This window comes from Macaca mulatta, chromosome X (assembly GCF_049350105.2).
Source record: "Macaca mulatta isolate MMU2019108-1 chromosome X, T2T-MMU8v2.0, whole genome shotgun sequence".
NCBI classification, from domain to species: Eukaryota; Metazoa; Chordata; class Mammalia; order Primates; family Cercopithecidae; genus Macaca; species Macaca mulatta.
The window spans coordinates 7628527-7650864 of NC_133426.1; the positions used below are offsets into that span (position 1 = coordinate 7628527).

At 39.9% G+C, this 22338-nt stretch overlaps 1 long non-coding RNA gene and 1 other non-coding gene across 2 annotated transcripts in view; both read left to right on the plus strand.

The window, feature by feature from the left end:
• The window catches only part of LOC114674912 (uncharacterized), a 463867-nt gene that overhangs the window by 173502 nt on the left and 268027 nt on the right, over positions 1-22338 (plus strand). The window lies entirely within an intron of this gene.
• Positions 19261-19357, plus strand: MIR651 (microRNA mir-651). The gene has a single exon (NR_032673.1). It is a non-coding gene; the product is annotated as a microRNA mir-651 (primary transcript).

The following is a 22338-nucleotide window of genomic DNA, read 5'->3' on the forward strand; positions in this document are numbered from 1 at the left end:
ATACATTTACTATCTGACTCTTTATGGAAAAAGTTTGCAGATCCCTGGCATTGATAATTTTTAGAAAACCTTCAGCACCCACAGGAAATGTGTAAGAGAAGTACAGCTGGTTGGTTAAGTTCAGGACTGCCCTAACAGGGATACTATAGCTTTGTTTTAAGCTCTGCTAAAGAAAGTACAAAAGGTATATTTATGGTTGGCTGTGAAGAAGACTCAAAGTAAAACATTTTTATGTAATACATATCAATGTCCATTTCACAATTGTTTAATTTATGCTGTAACAGTGTGTGGTGCTAAAGTTGTTTTATAAAAATCATTTTATTGCCATTATAATTCTCTTATACTTAATGGATGATCGTGCCAGCCAAAAAATCTACTCTACTAAAAATAGAGCTTTAAAGATAGAATGGATCTTAGACATAATTGGATTCTTTTCTCAAGAGGGAAAATCATACTATAGAAATTAAGAATTTTTTCTAACAACCATACCGTGATTGAATATCACTTTACCTCTGAACCTGCCGGAACATATTCCTGAAAGAAATATGAGAGTAGTTCAATATTGGACCCACTGTCATTGAACCCAACCTGAGGGTCTACAGGCAATTTTTTGGTATTTGACTGATTGCCTACTATATTTTTCCATATTATTTTTCTTCTTCATTTTTATGGTAATCTAATAATTAATGAAGCATGGCCTGCATCATCAAGATGGCTAACTTTCCATGTGACCCATTATGACGTCCGCTACCTTTGTCTGTGTTTCCAATTGCTTTGTGCCAAGTAATGCCCTTTAATTGTTGCAGGTAGTGAAAAAAAAGAACAATGGATAAGGGGTGTCAGAATATGCCACCTCAAAATATGCCTCTTTGATGTATGGATTATTTTGGGCTAAAGATCATTGAGAATCAGCAGACGCAGGAAAGCCTTTAGAAACAGGGCACAAGTTTTTGTTTCGCATGTAAATTTACATGGATAAAGAAAATATCCATTTGTCAAAGATATCTCCTTCTCCCAATATCAGCAAGAGAATAATTCTTTTTCTTTTTTTCTTTCTTTTTTTTTTCATCTTCCCAAATTGAAACTCTATACCCAATAAACACTACCTTCCTATTCTCCCATCTCTCCAGCCATAGCAAATATTCTGCTTTCTGACTCTGTGAATTTAATGTCTCGAAATACCTAATATGAGTGGAATCATACAAGTACAGCATTTGTCCTTTTCTGACAGGTTTATTTTTCTTAGCATGACTTTCCCTTTGCAGGACATGAAAGCAATGCCCATGTTTGAGAAAATCTGTGGTCTCCTATAAAGCATTTACACCTGGCCCTTCTAAGTTACCTTTTGTCAGACATGCACAGGAATGTGTGACTGCCTGAGGAGGTGGATTGCAGATCACACTGGCGGTAAACAGTGGGAGTATTTCCATAGCCTAGCAATTTGTGGGGACACATCAAGTGAAGTAGCCCTGCCTTGCTGTTTTTACTTAATTTAGCAGGAGAGGTGGGGCTGCTGAAATTCAGCCCCTCTCAGGGTGGGCTATCAGGTTAGATTTCATATTTGTGTGATGTGTCTCTTTGTTCTATAAGCCTTTAGCTGGGTTTGGCTCTGAAAGCTCAGTTGCAGGCAGACTGTCTACTCCAGCTGCCAAAAATGAGCAGGCTCCCTTGTGTTGTCTGGGCTCCTTAGAGAATCTTGGTGTGATGTGCTGCCAGGGCTGAGAGACAGTGGTGAATGCTTCCAGGGCACGATGTCCAATAATGTTCTAGACTCTCATTTCTTTTCTTTTTTAATAAAATATTTACCTTGTTTTAAATTTATTAGAATTTCTATACTTGAGACTTGGTGAGGCTCAACAATTCTAAAACATTCTCAGAAACTATTTTTATATCATCTCTTCTTTTTATTTCTTCTGGAATTTCAGTTATAGTATTCTCCCTTTATCTTTTAGTTCCTTGAACTTTCTTTTATTTATTTTTATTTTTTTATTATACTTTACCCTAGAACTTGGACTCTCATTTCTGCTGACGTTTTATTACATATGATAATAATGATGGTGGTACCTTCAGTACTGGTTGATATTTTCTAGAAGAAATAATACATGGGGATTTATTCCTCCAGCCACAGAAGCATGCTTTCCTCTTTTTAGACTACTAGAGTTCACTCAAACAACATGTGATTGGGTCTTGTGTTGTACACCAGTATAAACACAGCACTTATATACCCGGATTGCCTCTCTTCTTTTCTGGTTGCCTTGAGACAATTGAAAGAAACTACTTGGTGCCAGGGCCATTGTAAACACTGGTAATGGCCAGGTACTGATTGATCATGGACCTTGCATAAGCTGTTATTACTTCTATAAACCTTAATTAAGAAGGGGGTGTATTAGACTGTTTTCACACTGCTAATAAAGACATACTTAAGACTGGGTAATTTATATAGGAAAAAGGTTTAATGGACTTACAGTTCTACATGGCTGGGAAGCCTCACAATCATGCTGGAAGGCAAGGAGGAGCAAATCATGTCTTACATGGATGGCAGCAGGCAAAAAGAGAGAGCTTGTGCAGGGAAACTCCCATTTTTAAAACCATCAGATCTCATGAGACTTACTATCATGAGAACAGCATGGGAAAGACCTGTCCCCATGATTCAATTACCTCCCACCAAGTTCCTCCCACAGCATGTGCGAATTGTGGGAGTTACAATTCAAGCTGAGATGTAGGTGGGAACACAGCCAAACCATATCGGGGGAATAAAAAGTCTCTTCTTTGTTGCAAATTTTTTTCTGCTCTAAGCTGATTTTACTCTGAGCACTATGAGACCCATCATTTATTTCCCAATGATGCACATATAATATTTGGAGTAACTTCTGACCATCTTTCTCCTTGACCTCTCTTCAGTTATTCACCAAGTCCCAAAGAGTCTTTATGCTGAGGGCATCTTGTAGTGATCACTCTTTTCCTTCTCCTTACCCATAGGCTAATCTTTTCATTAGACTTTGGCCGTAGATTCCTAGCTCATATTGTGTTCCACCTTCACCGTCCTCATTATACAACTAATGGGGTTATCTTCCTAGATTCAACTCTGCTCAAAACTTCCATTGGTCAGATATTGTAACCGGTAATATTCAAGGCCCTATAAAATGTGGCCATTATGAGAATTTCCATTACTTGCCACAAGAACACACTTACGTGATTTTTCTATTTCAAACCTCTCATAGCCAAACTCTCATCTTATGCACGTATATTGTCTGCTGATTCATAGAACCTCAAAGCTCTGTATGAAGCAGCCCTCCCTGCCTCCCTCCTTCCTTCTTTCCTTTCTTTTCAATCTCATCCATTGTTCTCTATGCACCAACAACACTATCTTCCTTTGTATCTGAGTACACCAAGCCTTTCACTGCTCAGCGTCCTTTGTAGACAGTGTTCCCTCTTCCTGGCAAATGCTTCTCTAAACCTCTTCACATGGCTCCATGGCTACTGCGTTTTTATCTTTCCATTTGCAGATGAAATGTCCTTTCTGTAGAGAATTCATGGATTCTATTTCTTGCAGTGCCTTGGTAAAAGCAGCCTCCCAGAAGTTTCATGCAACAATTCTGTCTACAGTCCACTTGTAAACACAAGAACCTTCAGGCTTTTTCTGCTCATGTATAGCAAAAATTACATACTCCACATTTTTTGTCTACTGCAAGTGACAAATTTACCAAATGTTTTTAAGGTCATCAGGTATCTAGCCTAAAATATCAGTTTCTTTGCTGCCTGCTCCCAATATAAGCAATGCCACATTTTGTTGTAATTGTTATTGTTATTTAGCACCACACTTCTGTTATCATTTTCCATAGAGGTTAGGACATAAGCTAAATTGCTGTAAAACTGAGATCCAAAAACATGGTAGCGCAAACAAGATAAGAGTTTTATTTCTTTCTGACCCAATTCAACCCCAACACTGTATATACTTAGGCTTTGTTCCAGGAAGTCATCGAGAGATAGAGTTTTCTGAGTTGTTCTCTTCCTCACCAATAGGATGCCTGCTGCAGAGTGGTTATTTTATTTCTCATTCAGCCTCATCTCACCTAGTATTTGTTGGTGCTTGTCCCCAGCCAGGGAGACTTTTGCATTCAGCTTGACATATCCTGCCTGCACTGATTTCAGCAAGAGCTCATTGTTTTAGCCCTTCATGGAGGACCTTCAGTTTTGGAGAGCTGACCTGTGCTGACTTAGCTGAGACCTGCGGATGCAGATACCTTCTCTAGGCACCTTCCTACCATGCACTGACATTTGCTCCGTCTGATAGCCTTTCATTACACATTGCATTTTGATGTTACACATTTTTCCCTTTGTTTTACCAAAGATGAAATTTGTGTTTCTGCTTCTTATTTTCCTAATTTTTAGGGGTGATTTCCAAGGAGCTCTCTGGAAGTCAGGTGAGGGGTATGTAAATAATGTGAAGTGCATCATTTTTCTGACATAAGGTAACTTTAAACATTGAACTCATTGGGGCACTGAGGCCATAATGTATAAAAGTTTAAGCTAAACAAGAACAGAGTACACATCCTAACAAATAATTTTAATTTTTTCTTATTTCTACATATGGTGTAAGGAGCATCAAGTATGCACCATTTTAAATGTGACCTGTTATTTAATCTGCTCCAGATATGAAAGACAAAAGGAAAAATGGTGACTTAGCAAAGTTAAGTAACTACAATGGTTAATTTTATGTGTCAACTTGGCTGAGCCACAGGGTGTCCAGACATTTGGCCTAACATGATTCTGCATATGTCTGTGAGGATGTTTCTAGATGAGATTCTCACTTGAATCCACAGAGTGAGTAAAGCAGATTGTCCTCCTTGCTATAGGTAGGGCCTCATCTGGTCAGTTGAAGACCTGAGTAGAACACAAGGGCTGAGTAAGAGGAAACTCCTTCTGGCTCACTACCTGAGCTGGAACATGGATCTGGAACATTGGTTTCTGGAGTTTAGACTCACAATGAAATATTCGCTGTTTGGGGTCTTGAACCTGTCACCTTGTGGACTAGAAATTACACCATTGGCTCTCTCGATTCTCTGGACTTGGACTTGAACTGAGCTCTCCTGAGCCTCAAGCTTGTTGACTGCAGATCTTGGAACTTCTGGCCTCCATAATTCCATGAGCTAATTCCTCATAATAAATGTCTTCATATATAGGAATGGGATAGATAGGGACATAAAGGAATATCTTAAGGAATTGAAATGTCCAATATTTGTATCTGAGTGTTGGCTGCCCTGTTAGAAACATTTGCCAGAATTGATTGAGTTCTACTGTAAGAGTCCTATGTTTTGTTGGATTCAAATTATGTCCCAGTAAAGCCTTATTAGCATATCAAGAAAATCACACAATTAGTTAATGGCAGAGATTGCATTACAGCAGATTTCTTTGTAATCTCCAAGTGTGTACTCTGACCTCCATATCACACTAACCTGCACAAAGGGAAGTATATGCAGTGACTAATTGTGATTACCAATATGCTACTTAGAAACCTTTCAGGGTTCATGTTTTCTACTCCAGCATTTCTTATTAATTTGAATTATGACTTTGTATTTAATTAGACAGGATGATCGATTGAGATTGGTGTTCTTCAGTGCAATGCATTTATTACATTCCATCAAGGAGTAAGGAGATGGCACACAACTGAATTCTCCAGGTAACTTAAACTCCAGTGTAACTTTTTCATTGATCAAATAAATGAGCTGTTAGACTGGTGTCATGGGAAATCTTTTAACAAGAGTGATGTATATCCCCTCCTTCAGGGTATAATGCTTATTATGGAGCCCTTTGCTTGACTGCCGGTGTTGTGAACTTCAGCTCTTCCCTTCTGCTGTGTCTTCATATAGGCAGACAGATAGCTATATCATTACAGGCTTACCTTCAGGGTCATAAGGAGGCGAATTTCTTTTTGTTTCCACACAAAATGGCAATGAGATAGCTGGGTTTTATTTTTTTCCTCTGTTTTTTAACTGGCAGAACATCACTTCTCAGTTTTCAACACTGCCCATTTTTCTGACCTCCCTGCTTAGTTCTCCTTTCTACCCAGTTTATTATCTCTTATAGTTGCCTGTATAATATCAATGCATGCCACTATGGAAAATGCTCAGCAGTCATAATTAGTAGACACACACTGATGGAAGTCCTTGAACTGTGAGCATTCCTTTCTAAATTTGTAACAGCTATTTTACTTGAATGCATCATACATTTTTGAGAACCAATAGGTTTGTTGGAGATAATAAATTTACCATGTATATCTAGTGGAAAATGGGGAACTGCAAGCGAATTATGGCATGCATCAGCTGAAAAACTTTTTGTATTTTGTGTGGCATGTTTTATTTTGTGTGTGTGGCATCTGGTGGTTTCCTTTATGACTCTAAGCCAGATTCCCATTGGCTTTCAGATCTTTTAGGCAGACTTGATATACAGTGGAGTCTTTTCCAGGAACAAGGTTGCATGATGGACTTATCTACAGGAACCTCAGAGAATGGAAAAATCAGAAATAAATTGGGACCAATTCAAAGCCATAGTCTTTCAAGAGAGGGTAGTCCTTAGTAAATTATTGTTTCCTGATTGTCCCAATCCAGGGAACTTGGACTTATTTCTTTGATTTCCAATTTTAATTTTAATTAATTTGTTTTATTATTTTTTAGAGGTCGGGTCTCACTTTGTTGCCCAGGCTGGAGTGCAACAGAGCCACCATAGCTCATTGCAGCCTCTAACTTCAGAGCTCTAGCAATCCTCCCGTCAGCCTCCCAAGTAGTCAAAACTACCTGTGTGCACCACCATGCCTGGCTAATTTTTTAATTTTTTCATAGAGACAGGGACTCACAATGCCAGCCAAGCTGTCTTGAGCTTCTGGCCTCAAGTGATCCTTTTGCCTTGACTTCCCAAAATGCTGGGATTGCAGGCATGAGCCTCAGTGCCTGACCCATCAAGGTGTTTCTGTGGAAAAGAAAGAATACAAGTCTAAACAAAACAACAGCAAAGCAAAGCCTAGCATGGCAAGAACAAGGATCCTGGTTCCACTTCAGGGCAGAATGAAGCTAGGCATCCCATTTCAGAGCCTCAGGGTGTGGTGAAAGTGCTCACTTGAACACGCCCATGGCAGTGCCGGACTCAGAGGTGTCTGCTGTGGTGTTGGGAAGGCCACTATCACACCCTTACAGTGGAATATTTTACTGTGTACAGCAGCATGAAGTGTCATAATGGTAACCCTTATTTATTTTTTGAAGATGATGGTGCTTTCTCTTGGTTTTATTAACTTCTTAGAGAGTGGCATGCTATGTGTTCAATCAACACCATCAGATCTACACATTTTAAAGCAAGTTATTATAAAATACTAGACCAATTGTTGGGAAAAACTGGGAAAATCCTGCTGATTTTACCAAATACTCTTGACCTTTAGCAAATAGCTGGATCACTTTAGATTTGAAATCATATCCTGCCAGCATAGCTGAAAGTTTGTTGAAGGAGTCCAATACATTTGGCCAAAGAATCAGAAACCACTAGTATAGCAGAAACAGAATGAAAGGCCTAAGCGTTAATTCCAAATGCTTGGCAACAGCGCTACCAAAGTTGTAGAGTGATGGCCAGAGTGTCATGTTCTTGCTCTGAGGAATGGTTTAATTGAGGTATCAAGGCAGAGGCACAGTTTCTTCAGGCACAAGGAATTGGGGATACAATGCTGCGTTGTTTTTTTTTTTTTCCTCTTTCCCTTCACTTATTGGAGGCAGCGTGCCTAGCAAGAGCATGTGTTCTAGTCTGACCCTCTATGCTCTAAGTTTTACAGGGTCACAATCCCATTTAATATGCGGGGTCTCGTATGATTTAACACTGCTCTTGATTTGGTGGTCACCACTCTTGATTGGGTGGGAAAATAAATTCTTCTGGGATTTGGATTTATTCTGTCATCAATAAGACACAATAGCAATAAAATGTCTATGTAGAAATAACCAGTCCCCACTGAAATCTACTGAGATCCTTAGGTTCCTTTGGGGAAAGTGGATAATTTCTTTGAGTTTCCCCTTTTGTAAAAGGGTATGGGAAGAGGGCTTCTCCCTGAATAAGTTTCAGATTTGTTAAACCTTCTTTAGTGGAGATGCTGTGTACATTGTTTACTTCTGGTTGTTGAAATAGAAAGTAATCATGGGCATATGATTTCCAATGTGAATTTCAAATAATTTTTAAAGATGAGTCATAAAAGGAATTTTGTTACTTTGTGGTAACTGGCGTGATCTAACAACAAGCAAACATTTGCTAAATGAAAAATGCAGTCATTCATTTTGCCCAATGAGAATAATTTATTTATACAATAAGCAAAGATACTGCTTTTCTTCTTTTTAAATTTTGATATTAGGCTGATTTATTTTTTCTTCTTTAGTGTCTAAAAGTCTCAGAAATTGACTGTAGTATTTATTTCAAAGGTCATTACGGTGGCTGTCTAGCCAATTTGGCATCTCTTGTTTCTTGTATATTCCCAGTTGAGTCTATGATGTGAATTTGATTCTATGATGTGAATTTATGGCTTATTTATTTGGTTTTGGACAGTTTTTTTTTTTAACAATGGTAGTTCAAACTTATTTTTAACTGTGCTTTTTGGTTTTGGAAAATTTCCCATCCTGTCTTGACATTTGGAGATGGATTTTAATAACTTACATGTGTAAACAGTAGAAAATATAACCCATTTGTGACCACCAAGAATAATTCCAGGCACCAAGGAGACATTGGTGGGAATATGGAGTCTCCTGTGCACTCTCTTTGCATTTCCACAAGAACATCTATTAGCACAAAACTTCTGGTCACTCTGCTTCACACTCACTAGCCCCCAGGTGGACAGACTCCTCGTACCTACTGTGAGCTTGGGACAAGCAGTTTGGAGTACATAGCTCTTTCTTCCCTCTTAACATTCACTTCCAGGATGCAGGCTGCCCAGCAAGAGCTTGTGTTCTTAACTGATCCTCTATGATCTATGTTTTACAGGGTCACATCCCCATATAATATGGGATGGCTGGGATCATATAGCACTGCCCTTATTTGGATGGGGAAATGAAATCTCCTTCTGAGATTTGGTTTTAGCCCATCATTGATAAGCATCCCATGCCTTTATTGCCAATAAAGGCTACATTAGAAGATATAGTTTAGATACATAGTTTCTTAGCCATTTCCCCAACTGCTTTGCAGAAGACAAAGAAGTGTGACTTGGGAAGGCTCAAATACTAAATTCTAGCACTTTATCTTTGAGCCTTGAGGAATAGATGTGGATTGGAATTTGGGACCACACCATGAAGAATTCAGTGAGGTTTTGAGTAGGGGTTGGGCTAATGGCTTCAGGCCTTGGGATGACCAAGTGACTTGGCTAGAGTTGAACTTTTTTCCCTTTAGCGAGTCACTCCAGTTTTGGTCATACTGATCGTACACAAATGTTTTCACAGTGACGGGTTACCTTAGGCAGACCTTCTAGAGAAAAAGAAGAAAGAGACAAGCCTTAGCATGCATGTATGGGATTCAGCAAAGATATGAGTCTTGGGGTGCAGGTGGAGGCAGCTTCACACTGGATCACACAGGCCTTAGACATACAAATGTCTCCACAGCTACTGGGAGGCTTGAAGACTTCCAAGACATCATATATGAAGAAAGGACTTGATTCCAATAAATTATATATATTTTTTCATATACTGAATTCTCAGATCTTATGGGGTGAAAATTGGCAATCTTTTTTGTTTGTTTGTTGTTTGTTTGTTTTTATTGAGGCAGGATCTTGCTTTGTTGCCCAGGCTGGAGTGCAGTGGCATGATCAAGGCCCATTGCAGCCTCAACCACCCAGGCTCAAGTGATCCTCCTGCCTCAGCGTCCTGAGTAGCTGGGACTACAGATGCACACCGCCATGCTCAGCGATTTTTTTTTTTTAATTTTCTTGTACAGATGGAGTTTCCCTATGTTGCCAAGGCTGGTGTCAAGCAATTCTCCCACCTTGACCTCCCAAAATACTGGGATTATAGGTGTGAACCCCTGTACCTGGGCTCTTTTGCCTTTTTTCTTTAAAAAAAATAAGGTGTTTTATAGTCATGATCTCCTGCCAGGACTTGAAATTGCATTGAGTTCAATTGTGGGACCGTCTGTGTTTGGAACCACATAAATATGTAAACTTTAAGTTTTCCTGAAATTTATTTTTTCTCTTGATTTCTTAATTTTTTAATTGATATATAATAATTGTACATATTTATGGGGTACATAATGATATATATGTTATGTGCATATTATGTATAGTGATCAGATCAGAGTAATTAGCATATCCATCATCTCAAACATTTATCATTTTTTTGTGTTGGGAACATTCAATGTCCTCCTCCTGGCTATTTTTAAAAACTATTAATAACAAGCTGTCATTGGCAGGAGAATAAATAATAGCTGCAACAGACTCTACTGCATTTGAAGTTGTTAACTGCAGTTACCCAAGTAAAGTGTGGAGGGCAAGTCTCTTGAATTATTTTCTTCAGGTTACTAAGAGCCTCTCGGCACCATATGGACTAAGTTAATTTTAGGTTTGAATATTATTTCAGCTTATAAAATAAGTCTAAGTGTCAAAACCCAATTGTAGCATGACCTGTGGCAGAGTGGTAGATTTTAATAAGTGAATGCATGAATTGAAATGAAATGACATGTCATTTCCATAAAATGACTATGTTATCATCTTGATTGAAGGAAATAAGAGAAATTATTCAACTTGGTCATTGCAAACCCAAATAAGGCAAATTACAGGTCTTTGTCTGAACAGTTCTCTGGGAATCAGATTTGCTCAGGAAACCAGGCAGTAACTGAAGAGTTCCAAAATGCATGCTTCTGAAGAAACTCTGGAAAACTCCTCAAAAATACATTCTAGAACACCTTAGACAGGTGGAAGCTGGGTCAGAAAGCACAAGAGAATAAAGGAACTCCAGTTCAGCACTTCTTAATAGTTCCTTCTTGAAGGAAGATTGATTTCCATGCAAACTGAGTTTTTAAAAACTCAGCCAACTTTTCAGAAAGGACATAGAAACAGTAGAGGAAAATAAAACATTAGAATCTTATCCCACTAATGGAGAAAAAGGTAAAGCCCAAAGAATTGCTACTCATGGTTTAGAACATTCAAATGCAGAAAAAAGTCAGTTATGAGTAGAACAAGACAGAGGATGCAGTTGTCCACAGACTGGTAGCAAAATATAGCTCCAAAATGATTATCAGTGGAGCCTATTTAGACTTCTGCTGAGGGTGATTCTCCAGTGTGCAGTATAAGAAACCTGAGTCCAGGTTTGGGTGGGCTGAACTCTAAAACTTTTGGAGCCCACAATATGAAATTATTACAAATTTATTTTTATTTATTAATTTTTTTTTGAGATGGAGTCTCACTCTGTCACCCAGGCTGGAGTGCAATGGCGGGATCTCGGCTCACTGGAACCTCTACCTCCTGGGTTCAAGCGATTCTCCTGCATCAGCCTCCCTAGTAGCTGGGATTACAGGCATGCGCCACCACTTCCAGCTAATTTTTGTATTTTTCCTAGATATGGGGTTTCACCATGTTGGCCAGCCTGGTTTCTAAGTCCCGACCTCAAGTGATCCACTTGCCTCAGCCTCCCAGAGTGCTAGGATTACAGGCATAAGCCACTGCACCCGGCCAGAAAATATTACAAATTTAAATATAGAAAATGAAGTAAGAAAATTGCACAGCTACGTAGACTCAGAAATCACAATAAAATGCAAATTTTAGAAATCTGACAAATATGAGAAACATCAAATATCCAGAAAAAACAATAATTTTTTAGTTCACTGCTAAACTTCCTTATGTAATACTTTTTTCCATTTTACTGCTTCTTCATATGACCAAATAACATTTATAGTACCACCATTCATAAAGAGACCTGAACAAATATTTATTCTTTCTTCTAGCATGGCTACTAACATTTAATAATTTATGGCTGGGCACGGTGGCTCACTCCTGTATTCCCAGCACTTTGGGAGGCTGAGGCTGGTGGATCACCTGAGGACAGGAGTTTGAGACCAGCCTGGCCAACATGGCAAAATCTCGTCTCTACTAAAAATACAAAAAAAAAAAAAAAGTTGGGTATGGTGGTGCATGCCTGTAATCCCAGCTACTCAGGAGGCTGAGGCAGGAGAATTGCTTGAACACAGGAGGCGGAGGTTGCAGTGAGCTGAGATCACACCATTGCACGCCAGCCTGGGCATTTGGAGCGAGACTCTGTCTCAAAAAAAAAAAAAAATCTTCAAAAGTCATTATGAGCAAAGTTATTAAAATTTCAGAGATTGTGTCAAATTTAGGAAAACATGTGAAAGCTGAGATTGCAGTGATATGGGCCCACAAGCCACAGAATGCAGGGAGTCACTAGATGGTGAAAAAGGCAAGGAAACAGATTCTCCCCTAGAGCCTCTAGAAGGAAGGTCAGCTTTGATAACCCAGTTTGGACTTCTGACACCCAGAACTGTAAGATAATAAATTTGTGTTATTTGGAGTCACTACATTTGTGGCAATTTGTTACAGCAGTGTATTAGTTCGTTCTCATGTTGCTATAAATTACTACCTGAGACTGGGTAATTTATGAGGAAAAGAGGTTTAATTGGCTCATAGTTCCACAGGTTGTATAGGGAGCATGACCGGGAGGCCTCTGGAAACTTTCAATCATGGCAGAAGGTGAAGGGGAAACCAACATGTCTTACATGGTGGGAGCAGGAAGAGAGAGAGTAAAGGGAGAGGTGCTACATACTTTTAAACAAGCAGATCTCACGAGAACTCACTCATGAGACAGCACTTGGGGGGATAGAGCTAAACCATTAGAAATCACCCCCATGATCCAATCACCTCCCACCAGGCCCCACCTCCAACACTGGAGATTACAATTCAACATGAGATTTGGGTGGGGATACAGAGCCAAACCATATCAAGCCTTAATAGGAAACTTATATAGCTGACTAGCATTACCTTAAGTATAGAAAAAATGTTGAGATCCAAGAAAAACGTTCTACTAAATGGAAATTAAATGTTATACCAACTCATTCAACTCTTAACATGATTCTCAAAATGTACTTGGATAGTCCTCCCCAAACTAATTTGAAGGGTAGTACAACGGGAGAGATTTTGACAGCAAAGACGCATTACAGTGAAAGTCTCTTACTTTTGCAATTATTGCAGTAATATCGGCCAGGTGAACTGGACCAATTATTAGCGCTCCTGGCTAGGATTACAATTAGGCATGTGAAGTGATTCACTAAAGTGCACGGTTCCTGTCCTTACTTGACATTTTAATATTTTGTTCATTGTGGGACTTCCTTGCATTAATTTTGATTTTTATTTTTTATTTATTTTATTTATTTTATTTATTTATTTATTTTTCTGAGACAGAGTCTGGCTGTTGCCCCAGGCTGGAGTGCAGTGGCACGATCTTGGCTCACTGCAACCTCCATCTCCAGGGTTCAAGAGATTTTCCTGCCTCAGCCTCCTAAGTAGCTGGGATTACAGGCGCCCACCACCACGCCCAGCTAATTTTTGTATTTCTAGTAGAGACGGGGTTTCACCATGTTGGCCAGGCTGGTCTCAAACTCCTGACCTCAGATGATATACCCACCTCGGCCTCCCAAAGTGCTGGGATTACAGGCGTGACCCACTGCACCTGGCCAGATTGTTAAAATAATGCATTAAAATAATACTTATTCAGGTTACTTTTCTTTTGGGCATGCCCTTAAATTTTGTGTTCAAAACAAGTGCCTCCTTTACTTCAGTTTTGCCCCAACTGTAGAAGCGAAACCAGAGCTTCAGGTTTATTTAGCTGTACCATTAATCTGCCTGTGCATCAGTTAAAGAAATATGGGAAGAAAGCAGAATCTGTCCATACCAGATAGGTTTTGAAGCCTCGGCATAGTGAGAGGCAATGACAGCAGCTACTGGGACAAAAGATTCAACTGGTGGACTCGCAACACAATGCGGGGTCCCATCACAAAACAGAACCCATCCCAAAGGCGACCATGTCGTTCCAGAAACACAGGGTTCAGAGGGCAAAGTGGATATGGAAAGGTAGTGAATGTGTTCACACGGAAGGGCCTCATGCCTGCCTTGACATCTCCATCAAAGCACATCAAGATTTTGAATGTGATTAGAGATTCTTGCATTTATACATCAGTGTGTGTTCCTGCACCCATGTTTGGATTCCTGGATCTTACAAACACACACATACACATCACATGTGGCACATCCTTAGGGGCCAAGTTAAACTTTTTTTGTTGTTTGTTTGTTTTTAGACATAGGTTCTCACTCTGTCACCCAGGCTGCAGTGCAGTGGTGCAATCATAGCTCACCGCAGCTTCGACCTCCCAAGCTCAAAGCAGCCTCCTGCCTCAGTGTCCCAAAGCTTTGGGATTACAGGTGTGAGCCACCACCCCATCCCAAATTAAACTCTTGATGCTATCACTATTAGGCATACTGATCATGGGAAAGAGACAATAGTCTCTCAGTCTCCTTGGGATCACCGAGGAGGCCAGACATACTGTCTCTTCCCCACCACTTCTCTCTGACATCTCCTTGTCCCTGCTGTGATACAGCATCCATATCTGATGAGCAGTCACACAGTTGTTGTGGCACGTAGTCTGAGAAGAGGAGTAATGTGCATGCTGATTGCTTTGAAATAGAGAATTGGGTCTGTTTAGAGTTTTCCCTTCCTCCGTTTTTGGATGCAAAAGATTTTGGACCTTTTTCCAAGAGAGCAGGCATTGTGGACTCCTCTTCCTCACCATCGTATCGGGGAGCGTTCCCCACCTAGAGAGAGCCTGGAAGCAGAGGTCTCATGGGGGTGGGGTGCTATGAGGACGTCCATTTTTCTGTACATTGAATCTATATCTTTCAATCCCAATTTGCCAGGCACAAATTGTAAATTTTGATTTCCAACTACTTGACTTCTCTCCCTATCTCTCAATTGTTTCCCAATTCAGGTAAGGGAAAGCTGATGTTAATAGGCCCCCTTAATTTCCAGTACTGGCAGGTCAGTGAGTCTTTGCTGAAGCGATAAACCGCCTCGAGTTCATGACTGCCCTCCCTTTTATGCATTTGGATAGTTTCAAGAAAATATGAATCATTTAGCTATGATTACCATAGGAGAGAAGACTAAGATTACTCACTAATCTTAAGTATATTTTACATTTGAATTTGATTAACTTTATTTTTTGGTGAATGCCATAAAACCGCTTATGCATCCTATCCCTTCTTAAGAAACATAATTTTCATTTAAAGCCTTCCACACTGTATTTTGTGTGTATGTGTGTATTGGTAGGGGGAGAAGTCGTGTGTGTTTGTGTGTAAATAAGGGCTTTAAGTATGTATTTTATTTAGTTTGATTTGAATTCATCTGTTTTAAATTCAGGGTGAAAAATAAAATCCAAGTTTGACAAAGAAAGAGAACAAAAAGCATTATAAAAGTCACCGATTTTCAAACACGTCCTTCATTTGGAAACAAACTCTCAACCAACAATGATTCAAGCAGACAGATCTAAATTGATTGGTTTGGTTTTAGATTCCACCGGATTTTCCAGACTGGGAGCTCTTTGCTTATGAAGCCGCCTGTGTGCTAAGTGGCCAGGATATCAGACACGTTGAAAACCAGAAATGCTTTCACACTGTCCAGTTCAATCAGTGTGACAGAGCCATGTTCCATATGTGTAGGTCAATAGTTTTAACCTGGCATCCGTGGCTAAAATTTGAACTGAAGACCCAAGTGTTTTCCATTAATGCATTTCTAGTTCAGATATATCTTAAAAGTCTCTCTTCTGAGGCATTCCTCGGCCTCTGTCCACTCACAGCCTTATCTGGCATGTGTGTAGTTCTCACTTCAACATCTTTAAGGGCTTCAGCATTTTTAAAAAACAAGAGTTTTTTTTTTTTTCTTTAAAACATTCAGAATATTTAAACGGCTGTGAATCATCTAAATAACAATTACAGTTTATTTGAAAACGTACAATTAAGATATTGAATGTTGTTATAAGATTCTTGTGTGTGCTGACTGGTATGTTAAAGACCAAAGAGTGATACTATATTCATTTTAGTTTAGTGCCTCTTTCTGCCCCACTTCCTTGGCCAGGATTTGCAGAAATTTTTACTAAGGAGAGTGTCTGTGTGGCTAGCATACCATCCTGTTGTGTACAAGCAGAAATCAGACTTGTGACCCACCCAAATCCCCACCACCCTTCTTTCAATACTCATCAAAAACTCCATTGCCACCATCTCCTGGGTAATACTGAGGCTTCTGCGAAACACACAAAAACAAATGCCTCTTATCCAAAAAAACTGTGTGTGTGTGTGTGTGTGTGTGTGTGTGTGTGTGTGTGTGTTTGTGTGTGTATGTATGTATTTTTCTCATCTTAACATTCTTTTTTTAATTTTTATTTATTTATTTTTTTGAGACAAGGTCTCACTCTGTTGCCCAGGCTGGAGTGCAGTGGTACCATCATGGCTCACTACAGCCTCTGTCTCCCATGATCCAACAATTCTCCCACCGCAGCCTCCCCAGTAGCTGGGATGACAGATGTGCACTACCACGCCCAGCTAATTATTGTATTTTTTATAGAGATGGAGTTTTGCCATATTGCCCAGGCTGATCTTTAACTCCTGGGCTCAAGCAATCCACCCACCTTGGCTTCTCAAAGTGCTAGGATTAAAGGCATGAGCCACCGCGCCTGGCCAGCATCTTAATTTTCACTGTAGCATTTCCAGTGTTTGTTTCATCAAATCGTTCAGAATGTTTCCCTCTTTCTCTGTGATGTATGAGAAGTTGTGCCCCACCTCATATTGTCAACTACAACACACGATGAGGAATATTAGAACTATAACATCCTTCAGGCTGAAAGATAACTTGTTAGTGCTAACCACTGCTGTTATTATTCCTGCTGCCATTTTACTGTTGGGAAAACTGGCAATTAATGTCCTTTCCCAATGTGCATAATCCCTTCTGAGAATGGGTTTTGAGAAAAATGAGAAGGTTTGCATGGGATGTGGGAGGTGGAAGTGAAGTGGAAGCCATTATTTTCCAGAGGCCCAGGCTACTGGAAGCAGCTCTTTCAAAGAGCTCTCCCCAGTCTCCCACGTCCAGTTGTGATGAAACCCCAAATGCTGCAACACTTGTAGTGATTTTCCTTTCTGGTTTGAACCCAGATTCATCCACATGCTCACCAAGCTCTGACAGTTAATTCAGTCGCAGTCAGCCAAACTGTGGCCTCAAAGCTCATGACCCTTCTCCCTCAGAAAGACACACAGAAGAGCAAAACCCCTCCCTAGATAGCATTCTTAGTTCTCAGATTCTTTAGTAACGACCCTCACCCTCAAATGCACAATGGTATACACTTATTTGTTGGTTTACATGTATGCCCTTTGTCTATGTTACTGGACTAAAGTTGCAGAGATGGCTGGCCAACTTAGCCCCATATAGTCACAGTGCTGTAAGGAGTAAGTCAGGTCGCCCCTGGGACAAAGTTGCCTGATAGGATACAGGTTAACCCATTGAATTTGTATTTCAGAAAAGCAATAAATGTGTTTTTTTTTAAATATAAGCATGTCCCATGCAATATTTGGGATATGCTTAAACTAAAAGTTATTTGTTATTTATTTGACATTCAAATTTAACTGGCTGACCTGTAATTTTACTAAGTCAGGCAGCCCTATCCCAGGAGCATTGCGACTGATTGCCAAGAGCACCAGTCATTTATCTTCTTGCTTCCAGCTTCCTTCCTACCCTCTCCTGCTATCCCCTGTGTCACAGGGTGCTGGGATGCTACAAATACATTTCTCAGTCTCAAGCCTCTGAGTATGGGTGTTGGATTAGTGATTACCAAAGAGAAGAACTTGCATGAGTTTTGAAAGGGTCAGAGTGGGGGTGAACTGCGTGAGATTGGAATATGGGGCTCTTCCAATGGGAAGCACAGGCAGGAACTGGAAGGCTTTTGGGTTCCCTCCCTTTGTCCGGAGCCTCCATAGGGGAAAGACTGGCTCCCCCGTGGTCCCTAGGCAGTGTGGTCACAGTGAGGCAGCAGCGTCAAGCACAAATGCAGCAGCCTGTGGGGCACGGCAGGTGCAGGCTCTGGCTCCAGCCATGGTGGTGAGAGAGGCTGGCAGCTTCAGGCTCCCAGAGTCCTGAGACAGCATCAGGGCCCTGCGCTCCTGCATTCCTGCAAGGTGGTGATTTTGGTTCTAAGGCTGCCAGGAATACTCTCAGAGCCTCAGTGGTGGGGAATCATGGGCTCTTGGTAAAATCATTTTCTCTTTCACTCTTTGAGCACAGAAGTGCTAGGAGCTTCCTGCAGTTCTTAATCTCTTGGCCATGTCACCTTCCTTTCTGCCTTCTTCTGGATCTCCTACCCCTTTCTAAATGATTCGTTTTGAATAGATTCCTTCTGTTGGAATGCATAGGGTGGTAATGCCTTTTTACCAGACCCTGCCAGATATAGTGAACTAAGTCTTTTATTCTTATCATCTGCAATCAACAAGAACCTCTCATGCATCATTACATTCATCATTTCATCACCAAACACATCGTTACATAATCAGATACATCATTACATCATCACACACATCATTTACCTCATATGTACACCTCCCACTCTCCACCTACACACAGGGAAGAGAGGAAGGCACCAGGAAATCAGACTGGTAAAGAAAACTTTAGGAAATCAGGTGGTTTTAAGACCCTTTGTTATGACTTAAATAAATTCTGAAATTAGTTTAAGGAAGGCCCCTAAACCAGGAATGAACATGAATAAGAATTATAGTCATTTTAGCGACCATAGTTTCCCCAGGAGTTATTGCACTAAGGCATTTAAAATTTTTTCCAAATGCTGAAATATTTTGTCAGCTTTATTGACCATTCTTTCTAATCCCTCAGTAAATTATATCTCTATCTGAAGTGGAATATAGGAGATGCCCTAAGCTTCTCAAAGATGTTTTGTAACTATCTAGGTAAGAACTATGTCTAATGGAAATGACAGGCATAATTTATTTATGAAAGCAGAAATGAAATTCAACCTTGACAGCAGATTGGGCATTTTTCCATAATGCCATGGAACTGAAATGCTTGTGATGTAGATTAAATCGTGGAATTTGACTTATTGTTCAAAAACATTAGTTCAACTGTAAACAGTTGAATTACTCAGCAGCTGTGTACAAATGTATGGTACAGATAAGAAAATATATTAACAGTTCCCTAGATCTACAGAAAGCTATCACTGCTTTTTAGAATAAGCTTGACTTTTGTTCAAATAAAAACGCAAAAGGAAAGTGTATCTTAAAAGGCAATGACAGTTTAATATGTTTCTGACATGCAACCTTCAAGAGATCCGTATATGAACCATTTTGTGTGGATGGTACCACTCTAAACATAATGATATGTGGAAATTTGTATACAGAATATTTGGCAAAGAAGAGTCAGGATGAATAAAGTGAAAGGAAAGACATTCCCAATGTTATTTTTTAAGTGATGTGAGATGCATCAAGTGAGATGTGTTTTATAAAACTTTATTCAACGTTGATCCTAACTGACAGAAAAGAAGCAGGAAAAAACAATTAATACACTTTCTGTGTCTTGAAAAGTAGCAATTTTAATTTTGTGCATTTTGCTTGATAATTTTATATATGACTTCCCGTCAATATTTCAACTGGAGGACTGAGCAGGTATTATGATTCCCATTTTATGGGTGAGGAAAGGGCAGATTGCAAGGTGAATGTCACCTGCTCATCAGCGCGTGCCTGGCCAGGGGCCAGGTCTTCCAGATTCCAGCCCACACGGCATGGGTGCCAGCATCTCCCTGTTGTTCTTCTCACACTGATATTAATGAAGCACATCTACTTTTAGTCAATAACCACTTTTATGTTACAGACCCATAGCAACTGGGAAATAAACATCTGTATAATTAATCTCAACTAAACCAGTTAACCCTTACTTTTTACCTAGGCTGTATGCTGAAATATGTGCCTTTTCTATAAAGGAGTTCGTGTTCTTCTCATTATATTGTATCAGGAGGAATCACTCTAAGATAAAACAGTTTATCTCCAAAAGTCTGCAGAAAATGTTGATAACAACCTGTAACTCTCTGTTAAAGGATTGTGAAATGCAAAACAGAACAAACCAAGCCCCAAGACCTACTAATGTGAAATGATGCTATGATACACTGCATTCAGTGCTTGCTTCAGCAGCACATATACTAAAATTGGAACGATACACTGCATTCATCTTTAGCTCTTTAGCTGTCTAAATTGTGTTCTGTGAGAACCTTAAGTATCTTCCCCTTATCTCCTTAAGAAAGTCCTGAATTCTTAGCTGATTCTTTCTTTCTCTCTCTCTTTCTTTTTTTCTTTCCTTCTTTCCTTCTTTCTTTCTTTCCTTCTTTCCTTCTTTTCTTTCTCTCTTTCTTTCTTTCTTTCTTTCTTTTCTTTCTTTCTTTCTTTCTTTCACTGTCTCGCTCTGTCACCCATTCTGGAGTGCAGTGGCACAATCTCAGCTCACTGCAACCACTGCCTCCCGGGTTCATGCGATCTTCTGCCTCAGCCTCTCGAGTAGCTGGGACTACAGGACTACAGGTGTGTGCCACCATGCCCAGCTAATTTTTGTATTTTTAGTAGATACAGGATTTCACCATGTTGGCCAGGCCGGTCTCAAACTCCTGATCTCAAGTGATCTTTCTGCCTTGGCCTCCTGAAGTGCTGGGATTACAGGTGTTAGCCACTGTTCCTGGCCCTTAGCTGGTCTTTGAGGACACAATATTGTCCTGCGCATTCTTTTCCAGACATGGCCTTACATCAACTGGAATCCCCAACCAGTCATTGTTTTGTACTGTTTCTTATAAATTATAGTTTCCACTTCCTAGTACTGGTTCTCTTCCTTCTAGTTGCAAGTACCTGATACCTCTGTCTATCACAACCTTTCTTCATGGCCCTGCTCAAATATTCCATTCTCCATGAAGCATTCATTCATTCATTGCACCAGCCAGAAGTGAAGCCTGCATCCTGAGATCGCATACAACTGTTTCTTCAAGCCCTTTATTCCAATCATAGCCATACAGCTCTGGATTGTTTTCATGAATGTCCTTATCTAATCTCTCCTGAGAGACCCTAAATTCCCTTGGGAGAGGGACTTTGTTTTAGAGCTAAGGCTGCCTTCAATCTTCTTTATTTAGTTATAGCTGCTATAAGCCTTCTTTAACATTAGAAAAAGCACACCAATATCTACCAATATTTAGTATTTATTAAGTTCCTGTTATATGCCAGGAATTCTGCAAAGGATTTTACATATGCTATTTCCATTTGCCTTGAGAATTCTGCAAGATAGTATAAACCAAAAGGTATCTGAGACAGGTCTCAATCAATTTAGAAGTTTATTTTGCCTCTGAGAAGGACCTGATTGTGAGGGAGGTCTGTGCCTTTCTCCAAAGGTGATGGTTAGGACTTCAGTATTTAAAGGGGAATAGCTGGCTGGAGGGGAAAAAGGGAGGGTATGGTCACATTACTGAATCCACATGCTCCAAGTGAAAGGAAGCAGGTAGGGGAATAGTCAATAATATATTTATCTCTTGCTCCATAAATCAGCACTTTGCATAAGATAAGGTGAACACAGAGTAGCTACCTATGGAGACATTTAACCTTTTATCTTAGCTGTTTGCAGAGGAACAAGAGGAAAGGCAGTTTCTTGCACGACTCAATTTTCAGCTTAGTTTGTTTTCTTCTGGCATAGTGAGTTGGGGTCCCAAGTTTTTATTTTCCTTTCAGAATAGATATTACTATTCATGTAAAAGGCCCCATAACTTACCAAAGAGTATCAGTGCTAGTGTAAGTCAAATCTGACCTAACTCTAGCCTACCATACTGATATTACGCTGTTGTTGTGCAGTCATGGTCTGCTATGATTTGAGTGTTTGTCTCTTCCAAAATCATGTTGAAACTTAATCCCTGATGTTGAGATGTGGGACCTTTAAGCGGGGCCTGGGTCATAAAGGCTCTGCTGTCAATAATGGATTAATCCACTTATTAATTAATGAATTAATCAGTTTATGAATTAATGTATTGATGGGTTGTAACAAGAGTGGGACTGGTGGCTTTATAAGAAGAGCAAGAGAGACCTGAGCTAACACACTCAGCTTCCTCACCATGCGATGCTCTGTGCCTCCTGAGAACACTGCAGAGAGGTCTCCTTCAACCCCCAACCAGTAAGAAGGCCGTCAGCAGATACAGCCTGTTGACCTTGGACTTCTCAACTTCCATAAGTGTAAGAAATAAAATCATTTTCTTTATAAATTACCTATT